The sequence below is a fragment of the Rhea pennata genome, chromosome 12, assembly GCF_028389875.1.
Source record: "Rhea pennata isolate bPtePen1 chromosome 12, bPtePen1.pri, whole genome shotgun sequence".
NCBI classification, from domain to species: domain Eukaryota; kingdom Metazoa; phylum Chordata; class Aves; order Rheiformes; family Rheidae; genus Rhea; species Rhea pennata.
This window is the reverse complement of record NC_084674.1, coordinates 5,309,724-5,331,495: the sequence shown is the minus strand read 5'-3', so window position 1 is coordinate 5,331,495 and position 21,772 is coordinate 5,309,724. Positions and strand designations below refer to the sequence as shown.

Genomic DNA, 21,772 nt, shown 5'->3' with positions numbered 1-21,772 from the left:
ATGCTCAGAAAAAAGAATGAGACTTTTAGAAATGAGACTTTTTTCAGACGGAAAGCTCACAGCAATTAGCTACGAATTTTTGGAGCCACACAACCGAATATTGCAGCTGCCTGGCAGGCAGAACTCCCACCGATACTGATGGGAGGTCTACGCATGAAAGAGCTGCAGAAGTAGATCCATCCTGCCAATAGAAACAAGGAGTTATCAAAATGAGACCAGTTACAAGTTTCTGCAACAATGTGCAAGTCTCCAACATGTGGCATGTAACGTAGCTGTTGCCATGGTAAATATTCATGTTTAGTGAAAAGTGTTAAATTTTGTATCATAAGTTAAATCAGCTGCCAAGACACATTTTCACAAGTAGGGGAATTTTTGTCTTTTCAGAATGGAATGTTTTTCAGTTGACATTGATTTTTCCCTAAAATAAGTCCCCCAGAAAGGAAGCCAATCACACGTGAGGCAGTCCAAGAACTGAATTACTCTACTCCTTCTCTGAATCATCAAGTGTTGTGTGTGTTAGTGCATGTGTGTGTGTACAAATGCACTGCAGCTTAATAAATCTCATCCTCTTGCACAAATGAAAAATTTTACTATTTATCAGGACTACTAAATTAATTATCTCAACTGCGTTATCCCAGATATTTCACGTTGGAGCTGATGAGACTTCAATGAGCAACTTTCCTAAATAGGAAGCATCTTCAATGAAATAATTAAGCTTAACTTTCCCTAGTCTTTTCACAAATATAAGATCCAGTCCTGAGCCTGCATATGAAGTTGTTTATCTAGGTCAGGGAAAGAAACAGTAAGAGGTTATTTACTTGCTTTTATGCTTCCTGTAAGTGTTTCAAAAGAGGACTAACAGTTTAAATACAATTTCAGAGAGAGAGAGACAAGTTAGAATTAATGTAGAATTGGCTGAAAATCACTGATACTTCTATTGATGTAAAAACTGTTGCAAGAAAATCTGCCATCAGCTCAATATCTGCAAAAATACATGTCCTTCCGTTCCTAAACTATTCAAAAATCGTCTCATTCTAGCATCTCATGGTTTATTTTCCCATACTTAAATCAAAATGCATTTTTGAGGACAGGTACTTCAGAATAGAGGGGAAAAAACATTAAGCAATAATTAACCCAAATTCATTCAGATTGGTGCAAGTAACTCCTCTGACTGATAACAAAGGAACAAAACAGAACTTGTCCTGAAGTCTGAGCAGAAGAGGCAAAGCAGAGTCATGTGTTTTGACACTCTGCAGCTGAAATAAAAGTGCAAGTAGCAGTGACCTTTTTGCCTTCTCCTGCGCAAACTCCATTTCCAGCGAGACCATCTCTCACTGCTGTCCACCATGGAGGAGTAGGACCCCAGCTCAGCCTTGATGCTGCTGTAAGTCTACCACGGCCCTATTGAACAGCAGGGTGCTCTTCACAAATGTTTTTTTTTTTTTTTTCCTTCCGTCTCTCTCTCTGCTATAACCACAATTTGGATTTCACCTTAGTTGCATCCTCTGTGGTGAGAGCTTCACCAAACAGATTCCTTTATTCATTACCTACCTTTGAGTAGTAACAGCCAGCAGCCAGTCATACCCTCTCTGCTAAATTAAGCAACACTTCTGATTCCTCCTCCTCCTCTTCAATTATCACTCCACAATTGATCTGCTGTACCCGTGCCACCAAATCACACCTTAGCTCCTCACCTTTAGTCATTACAACTCATACCTACTCCTGCACTAAAAGCTTCACAGACATTCTAGCAACCCAGTCCCTGCTAACTATGCCTTATCTATTTCTCTGCTGAAATCAGCTTTACCAAGACTGAAGCATACTTAGCTCTATAAGCTCTCTGCCTTTTTTAAATTTTATTTTACACGGCTGATGCTCTCGTTCTGCTTTCTCTCCCTCTTTCTCTACTCCAGCTCTACAAGACGACACCCTCTGTGACATCTTAAGAAGATCCCACTGAATTAACATGACTTACACTGCACGGTATTTTTCAGATTTCTAGATTTGCTAATGCCACAAACACAACTAAGAAGTCAAGGAAAGAGCTTACAGGAGCAGACGCAAACTCCAGAGATACAACGCAAAGCTTTTACCCACCAAGCTCTCTGGTTAGGGTTCTAGGTTTCCCTTGGATCTAATAAAGGCAAAAAAAAAGAGCCACATTAAGGAGATAAGCAGCCACATTGCTGTAAATACCATGTAGGGCTTTTTTTCATTTTTATTTTATTTCATTTTCCTATAAACATAGATTTTTTCTTACCATGATTTCTAGGTTGTTGACTATAGATGGTTAAAAAAATCTTGATATTAAAAAAAAATCAGAGCATTATTGACAATTAAAAAACAGCTTTTAAGCATGCACAATAACACTTCTCTTACTTAAAAAAAAGTAATATGCATATCCATATTACCATCATAATAAGTGCCACAGAATGACATGATATGATTGAGTATAATGGCTCCAAAGGAGCCATTATGGTCGATCAGTAAATAATACACTTTTGAAATTGTCTAACTACATATTTACATTTGTCAACTCTTGTACACTTCAGTGACAGAATTTAAAAGAAACACTGTAAAAAACTGTAAGAACATTAAACCACAAAAACATTACACTGAAGTAATGTTAAGGTTTGACTTAAACCCACAAAAAACACAGAAATTCCAGGTTCAGGCCAAATCTCTAAAAAAAATGGCACTGTCTTTAGCTCACTGAGCAATGCCAAAGTATTTGTGGAAGTCTCAGTGAAGTAGGTAATTAAGAATGAAGATGCACCATGCCGCATGGGTGTGACGACTGAAGACACCTCAATGAATCAGTGGTTCCCAACCACAGTGCCTTAACCATTCGGCAGGGCATAATTTTATTCTATTAAAAAAAAAAAAGAAAAGGAAAGGAAGAAAGAAAAAGATCTGTTTATTCAGATTAAAATCCTGATTAATTGGGTAGCATTAGTCTTCACTTATTCATGAAAAGTCCCTGCAAAGAGTTTTGCCTTGCTGAAACACAGGGAGCAAAGTCCTCAGGATCTGACCCTAAAAAGGCACTGTCAAAAATACTTTAAACAAATACGAAAGCAGTACATTTGTATCCCAAAGATTCATTCTAGGTAGAAATGTACTGGAAAGTGATTTTTTTTTTTTAAGAGTAAAATAACAGGCTTGATTTTGGTTTTTTTTAAATTCTTAACTTTCTCTCCCTCTTTCATTTGCAGTCACCTTTTCCTCAGAGCAGTGGTGGCAGCCACTTTATTGGTTCCAGTGCAGCTTCACTGGAAGTAGCAAGCATGAACCCCCAAATCCAGTCTCCACACTGAAACGGTCGCATCCTGCTGCGCCGCAGTCAATGGGACACTGAACATTTGCAAGGCTTCGGAGCAGACCTGGTCCCATGGCGCCTAGTTCACAACAAAAGGACCCAAAACGCTTCACACGTGGTAATGCTGTTAGAAGCAATGATGGGTATTTTCCCAGAGCAAAGGTCTTCCTTCTCATACACATACCCTTGTTCTGACTCATCTATTACCCAGCTTGTGAGAACAAAAGCCATAAAGCTTGGTCTCGGACCCTTAAAGTTGCTTGAAGACACAACCACCAAGCCCTGCCGAAAGGGAGGTACCGCTGAATTTTACGTCCGGCTCTCCCCTCAACTGGCCGATGACAGAGCAGACTCCCGATATGCTCAGCATCTGGGATTTTACAGCCACTGTATATACATGGGATTTTCATGACAAACAACCCCATATTCAGTTTCCTTGTATATTTGAAAGAGAAAATGATTTCTTAAGGCTCTGCTGGAAAGGAGTACTCATGAAGACAAAAAAGCATCTCAGGTACTTCCCCAAGGAGCATTATCAGGGTCGCAAGATAAAGCACTTGTCCTGTAAGAGTACCCTACATCCACACCCTCCTGCTGAAGGAACTCCTGGGGACATCTTTCAAAGCACTGGTGCCCACAGTCCTGTCCGTGCTCCCCGCAGTTGGCATCTCAGTCTCCTAAGACTTCCTTAAGAGGATGGGATCTGCGATCAGCTCTGAGCGCTTTCTCTAGTTTCTCGTTTCATAAGCCTTCCCTGGAGATGTTTGCTTTTGTCTAAATATTATAAACCATGGTATGACTAAGAGTTAATAAAAACCACGTTGCCTTTTCACCTTGCACAGCTTCCGCCTCCTCTAGCCAGGCCTAGTGGCTCATGCAAATGTCAGAGAATGGTTTTTAAATCTCCTCAGATTGCCCACAAAGACAAAAACAAAGTTATATACACTACTGCAACCCGGGTATTCTTACTTGAGAGAGAATGTAAATCATCGGATGAAAACTTGGAATAAACTGACAATAACAGGACAGCTTGTTAAAATACCTTCTTGCCTCCCCTCCAAGCTCAGTCTTCCTGCAATATAATACAGCTAGCATAACTTTGCACTAAGAAAGTCTTCTGGATTTGTAGGTCTGAAAATAGTAATGCAACTCACCACTACACAGAAGGTATTACTATGGCTCTCTGAGGCCTCTAAACTTTGATTTCTCCAATAGGTGCAAAGGGGGAGGGAAAAAAAAAAAAAAAAAGAGAGAGAGAGAGAGAGAAATAGGAAATCCTTCAAAGATAATCTTCTTCAAGATATTTGGTCAACTCTCATAAAAAGAGAAAAGCATTCCCCTATGCAAGACAAAAACCTCCACCTCTGGGAGCTGACCAGAGGACCGGACATCGCTGAGCGTTCAGGATGGGCACGAGCTTCATGCAGCATACCTCGAGTCAGCAGCTCCAGCAAAACGGGAAGTGCTCCACTTCCTGCAGGACCCACAACTGGATCAAGAGCTTCATCCCCAGGGATCAATTTAAAAACTAACCCCTCCCCTCGCATAGAGATGAAAGCCCCTAGAAAGATGGATGCTTAAGAGCAGCAGCAGCTCCAGCTTCCAGCTAATTCCCTCACCAACAGGTACCTAAAACCCAAGACCTTCTCGCCTCATTATCTGCTGGTGAAGATGACGAGCGCTCTTGCTCTCTCTTCCCTTCCTGCCTCCTGATTTGAAGCTTTCCAGCTGTTGGTGAAGAAACACATCTCCCTTGCTCTGCCTGTCTCTCTGTCACCTTAGTGTCTGGGAAGGCGGCAAGAAAATGTGTCAGCTACTCAACACAACTTCCATTTCCTGCAGGCCCCATGGCAAAATGCCCTCTTCCCTCTCCCGCCGGTTATAGCTTTATCAGATAATAGCATGCAGTAGGAATGATCCTCTAAGGCTGTTACCAATACCCAAAAGTATCTGAGCAACAGCAGTGAGATTCAAGACCGCCTTAGGTACATTCAGCCACCAAATGGTAAAGCCCAAACAGCGCTCAAGGCGCCAGCACCACCTGCCCACTAAACTTACTTTAACTTGCAGCAAGTAGTTGTTTGGCTTTTCTGGGTGCGTTTTTTAATTTGCAGTTAAAATCTGCTGAAATTCATGGCTCTAGACACAACAATGCCAAGGAAAAGCAGCCTCCTGCTCCCTGAGAGCAAGATTTTTCGGCGCTGCTTTGACACAAAAAATCTGTTTCCTCAGTTATGTCTCCTTTCTTACCTATTTTAGACATAATGGTGTGAAAACATAATAAAAGCTCATGGAAATAAATTAGATGAAGCTAGGAAAGTAGCTCTTCAGAATATATTTAGAGGCCTTGGCTTACAAAAGCTTTAATACTGTGAGGAGACCCTTGCACGGGGCAGAACCACCTGCCTGCTGGTGCTGACCATCCACCCCTCGTGTGTCAGCTCTTCCTATCCGCCAGCCCAAGTTCTCAGAGCATTTGCTTTTCTGTGTCCAGAAGCATCTTCCAAAAGGATAAGGACTGGCCTGTTGAGTAAAAATATAGTTACTCACGACACAAAACCCCAGCTACAAAAATGAACATTGTGTCAGCCCTGTGGATCTGAAGCACCATTGTTTTGTACGAGTTTGTCATCCACACAAACTCCAAACTGCATCACACTACCTGACCTTCTAGCTGCGCCACTCCAGGCTCAAAACGTATCTTTAAACATTCGTTGTATCAACGACTGAATTACATTTAAATAAGTGCTTAAAAATTCTACCATGATGGGGTGGAGACTTGCAGATAAAAGCTCTGATCGGTACTTACAGGTCACCACTACCACACAATAAAATCGTTTCCTGGTAAGTGATTTATACAAATAATTGAAATTGTTTGTATGATGAAACACATTACTTGAAAAAATGTCCCAAGTAAATCATTATATTCAAAGCAAAGTTAGGGCTAATTCTACCACCGTAACAATAATTCCATACCCAGTTTCATAAACATCAAGCAATGAAAAATGCCACTAATTGAGCCAGTATAAAAGTCTACAATAAAGCTTTCATTTTAGGTGTGGAAAGATTTTTGTATTTAAAAGGCGTGAAATTCCCCTTTCTACTGACGATAAGAAATGCCCCTTGACGCTCCAGCTCCTCCAGGACATAGCCAAAGTGGAAATAATTTTCAAAACTAATATGTATATGGAGTAACATGGTTAACATTATCGAATGAATTTAGATCCACCTACACAGTATAAATATATCTAGATAAACTGTCACCTTCAGCAGAATTCATTAAAATAATGTTGTATCTTCCTTGTTAAATGTAATTTTTTTAATTGAAATTTAATCTTACGGTATTATTTGGTAGATTTTTAATTGACATTTGCAGTAATTAATTGGTAAGCATTACAGCTTTGTCTGAAGAATTTAAAACTAAATTTGACATCGAGATTGGCCAGCCACTGCTGTGAGGTGCCTGCTGGGAGCATTTCATCATCCTCCCAGCCCCTCCTGCTGCTCATAGGTGGGAGATGATGGTCTCTTTCTTACAGTCATGAATTACATTACTAATGTATTCCATTACCACCACGCAAATGTCATGTTAATTCCTGATCATCATCAAGTCAGACAATGGTTTCCACGCTGGCAACTAGCCAATTAGCTGTGTGGAAAAATATTCAGCCAATTATATAACTTGAATTAGGTTAAGGACTCAAGAGAAAGCAAAATAAACGCTTTGAAAATACTTCTGAGATAAAATGTAAGTTGACACTGTCTTCATGTGCTCTAGCCGATGTTATACAATCTGATAGGCAGCTGCCAACATTCATAACTGTTTATTAAATCTAGCCCCTCTTTATGGTGGCAGCTAAGATCTGTATTTTTACCAATATTAGGTTCATTGTGTTATGAAAAAAGACCAAAATACTTAGGAGCATTCACACTAGCTTATAAAACATATTATGTAGTATATTAAATTGTTAAAATTACTTCTTCTCTCCTCCCTCCAACCACACAGAAAGTTCCATGAGCAGAAAAGTTTACAAAGAACCAAGTCACTGACGTTTGACAGGAGCAAGGAGATGCTCCAAAGACAACAGCGGTACCATCTCCCGGCTGCCACAATCTCACCTGCGATGCAAGTCTGCTGCAGGACAACTGCTTCTCCTCCCAAATTTCCAATTCACATTCCACAAAAGGGAAGTAAAAAGTCTGGTGGAAATGCTTCCAGCACTGTACAAAACCAGCAGGTTCCCAGCCCACGCATTAGCTTGGTGCACACCATGCTGAAACGCGCTAGTAGGGTGACATGCTGCAAACTCAACACAAGGTCAGATTTCTCATGCCATCCCATTTTTATCGGGTCTGTTCTTTAGCATCATTTATCATACAAGTGCGGTTATCTCCAGTTTAAAAACGTACACAGCACTGACTCTCCAACCTTAAAAACTGCAACAATAAGTGATTTGTTAAAACATTTTACCATATCTTCCTGTCTCATTTTCCTGGTTGTTGCAGTGAAGCAATTCAATGTTCTGGCTGCTTACCCTAGACGACTTCTGTCAGCCATAAAATGGTATACAACTAGATACTCTGCTTTAAATAAAAATCTTGCCTCTTCTAAAGGCCCTACTCATTCAGTCAACACAATCAGCAGAAACCACATTTGGTTGCTCAGTAAGCTGGAAACTTCTCAAACCCGTACGGCTGTGAATGAATTCCTGACATCATCACGGACACGCAAGTGGGGAATGAGAGAGAGAATGCTGAGAAGTGGCTCTTAGGGCAACTGGAGAAAGGATCACTCCTTTAAGCTGAACTCTCAAGAAAAAGCAGAACAAAAACTGAATTAGCTCAACACGACCCTTCTGCAGTCTGTACGTCACCAAGCAACTTACCATCTTTTGATAAATTATGGCAGAGCACTGATAATACACCAGGGTTAAGATGACAGTAAGCACCAGATTTGGCCAACTGCTCCTTTCCAGCCAGACTGCTCTATGCTTGTCCATTTCATATTCTTATTTTGCAATTTTTTAAAGCACCTAGAGAGTCTAAGGCATTCAGAAGAAATTTTAAAGATACTATGTGACATGAAAATTTTAAGATTACTAGAAGCAAGCAAGCTTTATGAGGAAATAACATGAATCTTTTTCTCTATTCAAGCTAGCATTTAGAGGGAGTTAACAATCTTTCTTCTTGTTGCTTTACTTTTCCAATACTGAAAGGCAATCCAGAGGGCAGATATGCAAAGAAAAATTCATCTTTGCATAGGATGCCAGTCAGCAACATCTCCCATACCTTCATAACTCAAGCTGTTATGTCAACAGGCAGCTTCAAAGCCTGCCAGGTCCTCCATGTGCTGCCACCAAGACCAGAAACAAAGCCCCACTACTTGCAGTGCCAACGGCTTAGCAGTTGTTATCAAGTTGTTGCACTTAGCCTATGCTACACTCAGTGAGGACTACATCTTCAGTAGACACTTCAACAGTTAGACCTGGACACCGGATATTATCTATAGTTATTAAAGAAGTGGTAAGTAAACACTTAGATTGCTTTCAATATAAGGCAGGTGCCACACATATAATCCTATGTTTTCTATGCATGCTTCATGAGAACAAAGGAGGAATTAAGCTGACCACCACAATTAAAGTCAATTGATTCATATGCTACAGAGTCATGAGAAATGTTTGCCTTGCTGGAAGAGTCTGGAATTACTCCCTGTTTGGGGATCTCAGTCATATAAGCAAGGTTGATAATTCAGACACAAAGGAAACAGTAAGGATCTCTCTTGCATGCACACTTGGAGTTGCCATATGGGTTTATTCAACTGTTTACTACACCAGTCGGTAAAAATTGAACAGCTATTATAATCTTTGCTAAATGACGTGGTAATTATGCTGCCTCTGGAAAAAAAAAAAGGTAAAAAAAGGGAAATTAAAAAAAAAAATCACAATTCACTGATGTGTGAATTTCTCTGTTTTTATAATCTTTGAATTTAAATACACTTTCTAATACACAGAGGGATATCAAATATGTAACACAAACCTGAATTTATTTTTAAAAAATAATTTGTTCTACCATTTCCCATGCAATTTAATTAGTTGTATTTCCTAGTTTCTAAAGACCTCTAACAGAACTTCTAATTCCAATTTTCCTGTAAAAGGACAATGAAAGAGAAACACAGATATGGAAGAGTTTCTCTGATTGTTCTTCCAACAACACCAGCCTTCCCCGCGCAAATGCCACGTTGAACAGGCACGAGGACATGAAGAGACAGCTCTCCTGTGTACCAGTGACACCATTTTGTCACTGGGATAGACGTGCAGCAAACAGCATGGCTCGTTTTTTGTTGGCAATGGCTCCTTTGAGAGCACATGTATGAATATGAAGGGACCTCTTCTCCACCAGCACATGATGGAGAAGAGGTCCCTTCATATTCATATTTAATCATTACACGAATTGCCCACATAAGCATGATCAGACCCTGCCTATGCACAGGGCTTCAGCCCTGGGTGGGAGCATTGCCTGCATCACTGAGCTCCAGTTTCACCATCAGAAACTTCATCACTCCCATTTTATCCAAGATTTGAGGGGACCAGAAAAAGAAAAGAAGGGAGTGTTTTCTTTTTTCCTGTATTGATATATTTGATATTGCTGATAGTTGGTAACAATGAAGATCATTTTGTTGGTGAAGAATAATGGTGACTTGCTATTAAACATGTACAAAAAAATCCAAAACAAACAAAAAAAGATGAAAGAGGGGGAAAAGGGGGGTGAAAGAAAGAGAGAGATTTCAAAAAAAAAAAAAAAAAAAAAGGAGCAAGCAAACTTGGATTTGACAGCTCACCAGTTTTACTTGCAGACATCACATATATCCACTCATGGTTCAAGGCAAGCACAGGAAAGGATCAAAACCCTTATCATGGCAAATTTGTCTGGAAGCTGGAATCGCTCAGAAAAAACGTCCTCAGGAGACTGAAAGACAAAAACATGTTTAAAAAATTTCACTTAGTTAGAATCATATCAAAGCCTACCATTTTGCTCTGAAAATAAAAGATAGGTATAAATGAGTTGGGGGGAGCTTTATAAGAATATTGCTACATATCAAACATTATCATACAGAAGACTTTATTTTGCTTTAAATAAAATTTAAAATTACAACATAAAGATTTTTAAAAGTGCTGTTATATCAAATTTGCAACTTGCTCTTCCAATAGGCGAGTTTATTTTTGTTCTAAATACCAAAAGACGTTAACATGAAAATCCATATTCTACTAGAAAACATTAGAAAACATCGCATTATTTCAGAAAATTCAGACACTCCAACTTACTTTACATTACAAATATACAACAAGATCCTTGAATTCCTGAAATATTTACCCTCTTCAATCATTTTATCCTGATAAAACCTTAACAAAATGTAGCATCTCTTGGTAGCAATAATCTTTCCTTTGAGATAAGGAAAAATACATATAACAACTATTTGATGTTTAGGGTGAAAAGGCAAAATTTGCAAAAATCAGTTTAGAAATACTAACTGGTAGGGTTTTTTCCCCAGATATTATTAATACAGATTGAGTTTAAACTCAGCTCAGAGGGTGCTGTCTACTGTACAAATTAAACAACCATTTTACTAATAAATGAACTCGAGAGATGTGTATTTTCTTCACTGACAAAGTATCCATACTAGGTAAATATTAATGTTCCTAAATACGAGCAGAGGTGTTCCTGGAGCTGCGGTATACAAACTTGCCCTCACTAACTCCCATGAGACTTGAACAGCAACTTTAGTGCCTTCCTGAATTGGTGAAGGACACTCACAGGCTTAATGGATGCACCAATACCCAAGAGAGCACCTAGCTTCTGCGCTGCTACACAACAAGGAACTGGGAGCAATGATCTCGAGAGGAGGGAAAAAAAAACAAAAAAAAAAAAAGAAAAAAAAAAGAAAAAGAAAAAAAAACCACTTCCACCAGACAGAAGTGTCCTGAGGGACTGGGGTAGAAAAACACAATAAGGGCAACAGTCATGCGGGATGGGTTCATCCTTCTCGTTTCCCAGGTCTCTCCCTCCACACTGCCCCAGCCTGGTGGCTGCCCCCAGCCTCCCCACATCCGTTTGCAGCTCGGGCAGTGGCAAACACTTGACCCTTGAATGCTGGGGGTGTTAATTATTTTGGCAGACCACTGCAGCTTTCCTGAGGAACATCTGGAAGTTTGTCTCAACAACTGCATGAAATTTTGTAAGAAAAAAAAGAAAAGGGTACTTCTCCGGCCTCAGGGCTTCTCCCATTCTTTGCTAAATGCAATACAACGGCACAAGGAAGATCACAAGTGTTAGGAAACCTAAAGACAGGGATTATGGTACCCTATTAACAAGACTGCTACAGAATAAAAATAGATCCAGAAGGGTTTTTAAACACCATTTATGCTAAACATGACTTCTCTCTCAGAGACTCAGAAATACCCGTGGACCAAAAGCAACCTGCATCTTGCATCAGCTTTACTTTACTCCTGAGGAGCAGAGCACTGAGTAGTTTGACACACACACAGACAGAAGGAGGTTTATTACTGTGCTTGATGACAGATAGGCAGGCATGCAGCTGAGCATCTATACGTGTTGGGGCAGGACTTCTCTGGTCGACCTTCTGCCCCGCAGCATTCCACTGCCTAGCAGTTCTTATCCACAACATTTCCACAGAGTAGGAGAGTACCAATGGCCTCATTTAAAAGACGATGAAACGGGGCTCAGTTAGGGTAAGGCCTGCTCAAAAGATCATGCTCTTACTCAAGATTTCTGAGGCAAAATGACTTGCCTAAATATTATATTCAGCTTGCAGATGAGGGTTATGTCTCATGAAAGCACTGTCTTCTCCTCCAGACCATTCCTCTACTTCGTATTTCTCTTTAGCATCAGGGAGTGTCTTGGCATCTTTGGGCCAACAAGCAGACCTGAAAGCTGGGACAGTGTCCACACAATGCACAAAAAACAGTGTCAAGGGTCACTGATATCACATCCCAACCTGGCCTCAAGTTAGAGGGCACACCTGGAGAAACAAATTTTCAAATGCTATCAAAAAATGGCCTTCCCAAAATACTCCACTAAAATACTGCTTTAGCCAGGTTTCCCAAAGGAATAAGGCTTAGGTGCTCACCACACGCAGTCTGTGCATGCATCCCTGCTCGGCCCCGCCTGCATCTTTTGGATCCACTGGGATTAATGGGAGGACAGAGCCCCCAAAGACAGCAATTCCTACACCGTAAAGTCTAATAAAGCTTCCACCAATTGAGGCCTCCAAAGCAGTTTGTTCAACTGAAACCAAAGGCCAGTTGGCTGGGTCCAATGGCACATGCTGGCCCCAGACAGTCCCCAGGGAGGACCATAGCTCACTGGGGCTACAAGAGGCAGCTGAAGGCTGGAGAGCCTGGAGAAATGAAGCATGTGGCTGAGGGGAAGGGCAAAGGAGGGAGAAGAACAGTTAATAAATTGGTTCTGATAAACCGAAGCCTTTAATGATCTACCCACACACTCAAGTTCGATCTGGCATTGACAAATTGATGCTCTTAATGATGCACCCACACATTTGAGTTGGACACTCCTCTCCTACAACTTTCATAAAAATAGCCTGCTGGGTTAAAGAACAAGAAACTCATAAAGCTACCACATGAGGCAAACTCTTACTACTCCATAACCAAAACCTCCTCCCCCATCGAGTCTTTGCTGTGATCGCCAGTGCATTTTTTTCCTTCTCTACTCACATGTAGATTCCCTGAAGGCTAAATAAGAGGTGTTGAGAGGCAGTAGCTCTAGTACAGCTGAAGTACAGTCAATCAAACCTTGAAACATGAATCTGGGCTTCATTAATTCCAGCAATCACAAAGTTTTTATTATCACTGTATTAATCAGAATAGGAAACCTATTAATCTGCCTCCAACAAAAATTAATCATCTCAATATTGAACAGATTAAAAAGACAAGCTTTACTGTTTCACTGTCGGAATCTCAAAGGCAGAGGCACTCAGCTCCAAGCATCTGCGGGGCCGCTATGGAGGTCTCCAGATCACCAGTGGGAGGTCAGACTGACCCACCCTGCCGAACCGGGACCAAGACCAGCAGACTGCTGCTGTTTTCTTGCTGGGGGACACATCGTCTTTTTTTTTTTTTTTTTTTTTTTTTTTTTTTTGCTGGCCAGATTTGCAATAAAATGGCATTAGCCAATTTACATATACATACACACAGACCAATACACCTTAGGATTACGCTTGACATGGCAAATTTCAAAATCTGAGCAAGGGTAGAACTTAATCAACTTTCACATTAGGATGTTTATTAACTGCACTGAAACTACAACATACTACTTTAACCATTAACTTCTTGAAGTCATGTGGAACAGAAAACAGATTTAACTTGCACATCGGTGCCTAAAAGACCGCTCCAAAACAGACAACTGTACGAAAAGTTGTGCCCATGTATACATATATACAAAACTGTTTTTAAGTGACTGTTTTAAATTAGACTAAATCTGTGCTCCACCAATTAAGCTTTGAATGCATGACTGATACCTTTCGCTATTTTAAACAGGCAGCATAATAAATGCAAAAAAATCAAATATTTTAGTGAAAATACTGGGAGAGTTGAGACATTAATTTTGCCATATACAATCTGTTTTCACAGGGATTTAAAAAGCATTATTGCCACTCTGGGTACACTGAAATAAAGATGAAACCACCATTCTTTCCTGTTTGCATATTAACAAATATGTGCCTTCTTCATATAGACCAGCTAGTTGTCGATACACGAATCTGCTAGAAACAATACAGGCTGCCGAGAGAAAGCAAAGCCACGAAGTAGATGCATTTGTACACAGAGTAGTGCATTCTAACAGGTTGCAGGTGGAAACAAAATCCACTGCTTTCTTGTTTATCTTCCCCCTTCAGCAATGCCCAATTTCTGCAGGTGTCTGGGGGGACGGGGATGGAGCAGCTGCAGGCTCCCCAGGGCCACTGCCTAGTGATCGAGCTGTTTACCAAACACCACCATGGGCAGCAAAATAGAAAGAAAAAGATTAGCCTAAAAAAAGTCTTCATTTCTCAGCAGCTCATTTGCCAGACACAGGTTACCACTCTGTGGAACATTCAAGGAAAAGAAAACAAAACAAAAACAACAACCACAACAAAATCCCCTGTGGGACTATTCCCCTCATCCTTATTTCTACCTGCAACACCTGTATTTGATTGCAGCTTGAGATGCTCAGCAATTTCCTAACATCCTTCACCACAGACGTATGTCTTCACAATAAACAAATAATACATATTTTTTTTAATATATTGCCAGTAGAAACACACGCCCAAAGCACCTTTCCAAGATCAGTAAGGCAGCTTACAGGGTGCTTCAGCTGGGATCTGCCTCAACCCTCGTTCATGGTTCGAGAATTTCGTTGCAAATAGGACACAGCTCCCGGTGACGGGGGCTCCTCAGAAGCTGCCATGTGGCCTGCACAGATGTTCCTTTTATTCCCGCGTCCCGTAAGGCTGCGTGGCTATCTTGTGTTAAACAGATTACGCAAGTAGAACATTTGATTTTGCAGGTTCCCCCCCCTTTTTTTCCAGCAATTGTCTAATTTACTCAACTTCTTTTCCTCCTCCCCTCTCCCCTTCCCAAACACTACAAAAAATAAGTAAAAATGAGGCAGAAGCAAGAGAGGAAAGTTTCTGTTCTAAGATTAGGATTTGCAGAAATGTTCAGCATTTGCAAACAAAGTAGACATTTAGAAGACCAAAGCTCTTATTTTGACACTAAAATAACTATCGCTTTAGGTGCCAGCTTCTTTAAAAAAATTAATCATATCCCAGTAACACCAGTCGCTACAAGTATCATAATCTCTCACCCTTATTTAGATGTCCAAATGAGAATTGAACTTTTTCCAAAAAAAGCTCTAACACCAATTATGGGTGCTAAGCATTTGAAAATCCTTGAAAATCTGGCCTTCAACTCGGTCACAAAGAAGGGGCTTAATTTCCCGGCTGTCAGGCATCCCAATCAACAACTGAAGTCAATGGGATCTACACAGTACCTTATTAAAAAGCCTAAGAGGCCCATTAAGCAACTTCAGCTAGAGCAAGACAACCTAGCTGTACTAAGACAGCAGCTATACACAGCCACTTTGCTCTCATGCTTAATTTGATTAATCATTTTGGTATTACCCCCAATTAGAAAAGTGCCTAACAGGAAAAATAATCAAAAAACTGCTCAGGACTCTAAGATGAAGCAGAAAACAGCAGCTACTGAATGCGCGACAGCTTAGAACCTCTAGCATTTATATCAGATAGAAAATTAAAGCCAAAAAGTCGTGGGCTTTTGGGCAAACGTGAAGATATTGATGTTTCGTGCAGATTTCTGATTGGATTTTTTTTTTCTTTTTTAATAACTGAAACTGAAATCAGATGTTTAAAGTTGGGAAGCAAAAAGTGCTTTAGCCATATAAACACATAAAGGTGAGACAAGAATTCCTGCTGAAATATAATGATGCTGACGCGTTAAAGCAAAGCATGTGCACCCTCTCCCCAGGAACAGGGTGGGACGGTATTTTTTCCCCTCTGCGTGCCAAATCAGGTAGCAGCACAGGAGTTGCCCAGAGTTCTCTCTTTAACAAGTGACAAACTTCAGCAAAAAAATCCTGGGAACAGCCTCTTTCTCCCAGCAGGAAAAACAAAAACAAACAAAAAAAAAATCAAACCAAGAATCACGTCCTCTCCATTCCGGAAAGCCAGGCAGCGGGTGGAGATGCCAACCCGGACGGCTCCGAAGGCACCATGCCCCCCTCTCCCTAACCCGCCACTGGCACCCAGCACCCCTAGGTATGGGATAACACTAGGGCAGGGCACTTGCCCACTGGGTTTTATGTAGCTATCTAATGGCTTAGCAGCCCTCCTTCATTTTCTTGTGCACAGAAGTAGTAATTGTCATTCAAGTTAGTAAACTTTACATCTCGAGGGGAAAAAAGGGTATGGGGGGGGGGGTCAACTTGCAGATGTAATGGATACAAGTCAGCACATCCCAAAAAAGTGGCAGTGGCATGAGATGAAAAGTGCCTCAGGCACTGAGCAAACAAGTACCCAACCATGTCCACTTTGATATCGACTGCTGCAAAGAAAAACATAAGGAAGGAGGGGAAAAAAACACCAGTTCATACAAACTTTTGACAGAGTTTATGTTCTGCTTTTTACTTGGCGAGGAAAGAGCAAAAATATAGTGCCAGCTGGTTGCCTGCAATGACATTTCGGACAGCAGGGCCCAGACTCTCAAAGCACACTTCAACCAATCACTCCTACTGAAATCATTGGGATTTTTAATGTTTTAGCATTTTACAATATTTAAATGCCTCTGGGAATCTCAGCTTGAACCTTTACATCAAGGACCGTGTTCCTGCCTGTTGCTTGCACAAGGAACCCAAACTCAGGCCACTCTGATCCAAACGACACTCCAGGATATTGCAGAGCGGCTAGAAACACTGCAGTTTTCCTTCACACCCCCCCAGCTGGCAATGCTGGTGCTTTTTAGTCCAGCACACGCATCCAATCAGCTCTCCGCCCTACCTTCTCCATTTCCTCCCTGAAGCTCACTTGCTCAGATGTGGCCAACACTGCCCAACCTCTGTTCAGATCTCCAAGCTGCAGATATTAAATCCTCAACAGTCACAGATTAATTGCAAGTTTACACAAGCTGCAAATCTTGCCTTTTTCCCCTCCCCTCCTTTTACTTTTTAGCCAGCTGTGTGACAGAACAGCCCAAACCAAACAGTGAGTCAAAGCCATCCCTGAGACAGCAGAACCGAGCATGAGCATCTGGGAGGTACGTCACCACCTCCAGATACAATCCAAATTTGGGCACGCACAACTGGCTCTTGTTTTAATATATGGACTCGATCACCACCGACACCCAGGGTTTCTGAAAGCAGAATCCAACACAGTACTTTGAAGATCGCTAACTTCACATGTGGGTATTTACACCATACGTAGCAGGCAGCACCCACAACACCCTACGGATGAACATACCAAGCCACACGGTATCCTGCCATGTTCCACCAGCTGCATCACACAAAGACACTCAGTTTCAGCCTAAAATTCAAGGAGAGCAGCGAATGTTTGGATTTTGACAGCAAAAAAGAATATTCACTAGTGTACTTTGCTAGTTGCGCGGTCTAAACTTGCAAAGTTAGTCACATAAATACGACTGGACTTGTCTGTTACCAAGGAACAAAGTGCTGTCTAGTGGTTAAAATCAGAGGACATGATTCAGGAATGCAACCCTTTTCAAAGAAGAAGTAAAGCACATGATTAAGTGCTGCTGAAGTCAATAGGCTGATTCAGAGACCAACTTTTGGAGCAATGGATAGATAATATTCCCCACATTGCCATATGGCTTTCAGTCAAACTTCCTAGAAGCATTTGCTAATACTGGGTTCTACCACAGCTTTTGGGAGGCCAGTTTTGCTTTTTTCCTTTTTTAAGCATACTTCTGGGATGACTTTCACCCATTCTGAGTATCTGCTTTGCTCTCACTAGGAGGGAGAATGTCTAGCTGTTAAAATTAACGCAGGGTGGTGCAAAACTCAAGTAATAATTAATATGCTCAAATGAAAGGTTATCTAGGCATACAAATTTATTATAATTCAAATGCACTTTCTGCAGCGCTGCTTGGGTGGCACTGAGCAAAAGGTGCGCAAAGCTGCTCAGCACTACAGAAATGAATTGCAACAGCCAAGGAATCTTTGCAAGCAATCAAGACGACATTTGAAAACTTACAAACACGCTGCTTTATGACCAAGAAATATTTCACTTATCCCGCCAGCTCCCTATTCGCCCTTACAGCAGGATCTTTTGTGGCAGGCTCTCTCCTTTTCATCGACACCGTGCACAGAGCGGAGCCACTTTGTCACGGCCGCGTCAGGACAACGCGCAGCCACCGAAAGCGAACCTCCCCGGCGGCGTGCTCTCCTGCGCAAAGCACGAGCGAGCCGCGTCCCCACGGCTTCCTCATCTCCTAGGAAAGCCCTCCAAACAGCACCTCCTTCTCCCCAGCGATTTTCAATCCTGCCAATGCAAACGAGCAGTAAAGCAAGCCTTTTAACAAGATCAATGCCCACCTATCAGCAGGCAAGCTAACAGTTTTAGCAACTTGGTTATAGTTTTTATTTGCAATACAGTGGGGAAAACGGAGGGGAAGGGGGGAAGGAAGAGAGGGGATGACCACTGGCAAAGCCAGATTGCTTAAGTGCTCTCTGCAAGCAATCCTACTGAATAATCTACTAATTTTGGAGATTTCCTAGTATTTGCAAAGGCTGAAAAGTTATTCTTTACATTTAGCCATGAAAAAGCAGATATAAAACAAAAGCCCAGTGAATTTTTGTTTGCTTTTCAAAACACTAACAGTACAGACAAAGCATAACATCATTTTTTAAGCAGTTTGAAAACACCCCGTCACTTCCTACAATTAAGTAAATGTAATCACAGGGCTTAGTCAGGCCTTCCAGCCATCTTGTCTTTAAGGAAATGGGGAAAGAAGGGGCGACACAATACACAGTAGTTTTTCTGGCTATTAAAGTGTTTCTCCTTATTCAATATCTAAATTAAATCAAATGGAGTATACTAAATAAGCCCATAAGACATGGTGCATGATGCAAGAGTCTTAAAATTCTTATCTATTGAGCACTTCAGCTTAAAGGCTGATGTTTTATGTTCCCCTGCAGTGCACGGGGATCCTGCTGGTTTGGCCAGACTATGAAAATAAGCTTCAAATGACCAAATGCAACTGCAACTTTAAAAGTAGGAACCAAACCAGACACAACAAACCACAGAACAGTCAGCCTCACTTGTCATAATTCATGTGTGTGGAATTCGACTGCAACAGCATTTACTGCGTGCTAAATTTCCGTCACTGGCACATTCCACGCACAACGTCAAGTTTTGAAAAGTTGCTGATAAGACCCTCTGATTACAAGTCTACAAGTTGTATTATTAATAATATGTATATATACACACACACACAAATATATATACACACATACATTCACACACACACGTGTGTGTTTGTATATATATATTTATTTATTTATATTTACTCCCGCATGCACACAGCTTGACCTGCCCCGTGCAAGCCTAGGTGAGTAAGGCAGACTGGGGGAGCACTGACAGCAGCAGATGCATGAAGTTCTGTAAATTTTACTGAATTCCAGAGTTTCGGATTCCTTAAATCAAACCGATTCTTACATTACTGAGGAGGGCCCAGCAGGCCAAAGCACACACTCCTGCGCGGATTGCTCACCTGCCGGTGCCCAGGACGGTGAGCACGCGTGACCACGCTGCTCCGAGGAGCCGGCTCTGCCCACCAGGCCACCGCGTCCCACCACATCCCAGGTGACTTCCCCTTGCCCCCTGCCAAGCACCTCGCATCTCATCCCCTCCCACAGTGCCCCAGACGACTTCCCAGACCATCGCAAGTGCTTTGCAAAGTGCATTAAGTGCCAAGCCTTGATACCGTGCTTCAGAGCCTATGAATATCAGCTTCCTACTTACAAAATGCAAATAAAAACCCAAGTACAAGACAAAAATCCAGCATATACCTTTCAAGTTTGGATGTTTCTCCTCCTGAATACACACCTAATTAGAGCATAATTGTGTGTTCAATACCATTTTACATGTCCTATTACAGGGGCATTTACTGTAAAGAATAGTTAAGCAGTTTAAATACTAAAATGTGAGTAAAACTTTTGTCAATAATAACGACATAAATTAATACTGGTAGTTAATTAAGAATGGTGGTATTTTCAGATTTTTTTCAAGGCTTCTTGTTACTAAGTAATATAAATAAGTATTCAGCTCTGCTAGATGATCAATTTGGTTTTTATTGTTCAACTCCTCTGCCCTACAGTTGGCATCTCTGTCCATAGAAACAAACCACACAGCGCACCTTACTTCCTCAGAAGGAAAGCTCTGCAATCATCATCATCATCATCTAAGTATATTTGGATGTCCATCTGCCAATCTCTCTTTCTGCTCGTTACTTTTCAGCTTGTGCATGTCATGCAACAGCTTTGAATGTAACAAATACCTCTCTAGGCAGGGCAATGCAAAAATCACATTTCCTCTGGACCAGACTACACAGTTCAGAGGAAAAAAAATAAAAGAGTGAGAAGGAGAGACAGTCACTCAGTGCAGCACAGAGCTGTGAGGAAAAGACAAGGTGAAGTTGGGATTAGGATTTTTTTTTTTTTCTTTTCTAAAAATCAGCAGGAACTGGGCACATTTCTCTCCAGGAGCACTCGCAAAACCCAACTTAATGTTGCTGAGGGCAAGAGGAAACATTCAGCTTTAGCCAGCATCACTTGGCACAAAGGGAATTTCCTCCCATCAGCAGGGAAAGGATCAAAACACATTCTGAGAAGAAACTCCTCAGAGAGGTATCGAGAAGTAATACTAACATCATAAAATAGAGATCTCTTCACAGCAATGTGTAAAGGAGCACAGAGAAAAAGAGGGGAAAAAATAATTGCACCAGCCCCTAGCAGTACCTACAAATACTTTCAAAGCTCAAACCAATTACTTTTGAAATTAAAACAATTTTACAAAACACTACTACTACAAGCTCACCTAAAATAGTGAGAAGTCTCTTTTATCATCTTCATCAAACACAAAGCCGATACGCTAACACACAGAACAAGGCAAAATAAAGTATGTGGGCCAGCAAACTGAATGCCAAGTTTTACCCGTGTGAATTCAGTAATAAATGCTTGGAAAATGCGATTCCTTAACTTAGTAATAGCAGCTGTAGCATTCAAAGATACTCTAGTAATTACTAGAATGCTTGCTGAAAAGCTAGACAGAAGCTAACATCTTTCTTACATTAACTACACATTCACTACAAATTAAAAGAGCCACAGGGGGAGAAAAAAAGGTGGGGGGGGGGAAGGAAAAACACACAACATACACAGGGAAAACAATCATGCAAACAGATGTTTAAAGAAAAAAATCATTTCTGCTATGCAGTGGAAGCCAAAATGACCTGCTGCCAAAGGTGCTCTACACCGCTAACCTCCCCCTTGTCATTGATGTTCACAGCTTCTTAAAATACAAAGCAAGTCACATTTTTTTCATCTATACATCTGCAAGTTATAATTTCATATGAACACACAGCATTCCAGATATTGCAATAACAGAACACCTTAAAATCAAAAGAAATGCTGTCTAGTCATCTGAGACAACAGGAAAACAAGCAACGATGCAAAACGTAGTTGTCTGCTACTGCCTGAGGGACTCATGGATTCAGCAAGTGGACTGGCATAAGGATTATATTATCAAGGAGTGTTCTATGCTATTTTATTAACTGCCAGTGAAATGTCTATTGCATTGATGTCTGAAAAATACTCTAAAAAGTATCAAACTCACCACCACCAAACAAACTACAA

At 41.1% G+C, this 21,772-nt stretch overlaps 1 protein-coding gene across 8 annotated transcripts in view; it reads right to left on the bottom strand.

Moving 5' to 3' along the window:
- Positions 1–21,772, bottom strand: part of FOXP1 (forkhead box P1) — a 370,707-nt gene that overhangs the window by 314,340 nt on the left and 34,595 nt on the right. For all 8 annotated transcript variants that reach the window (XM_062585701.1, XM_062585713.1, XM_062585712.1 and 5 more), the window contains exon 2: positions 10,158–10,285. The gene's annotated coding sequence lies outside the window, so the exon portion shown is untranslated. The remainder of the gene's footprint in view (positions 1–10,157; positions 10,286–21,772) is intronic.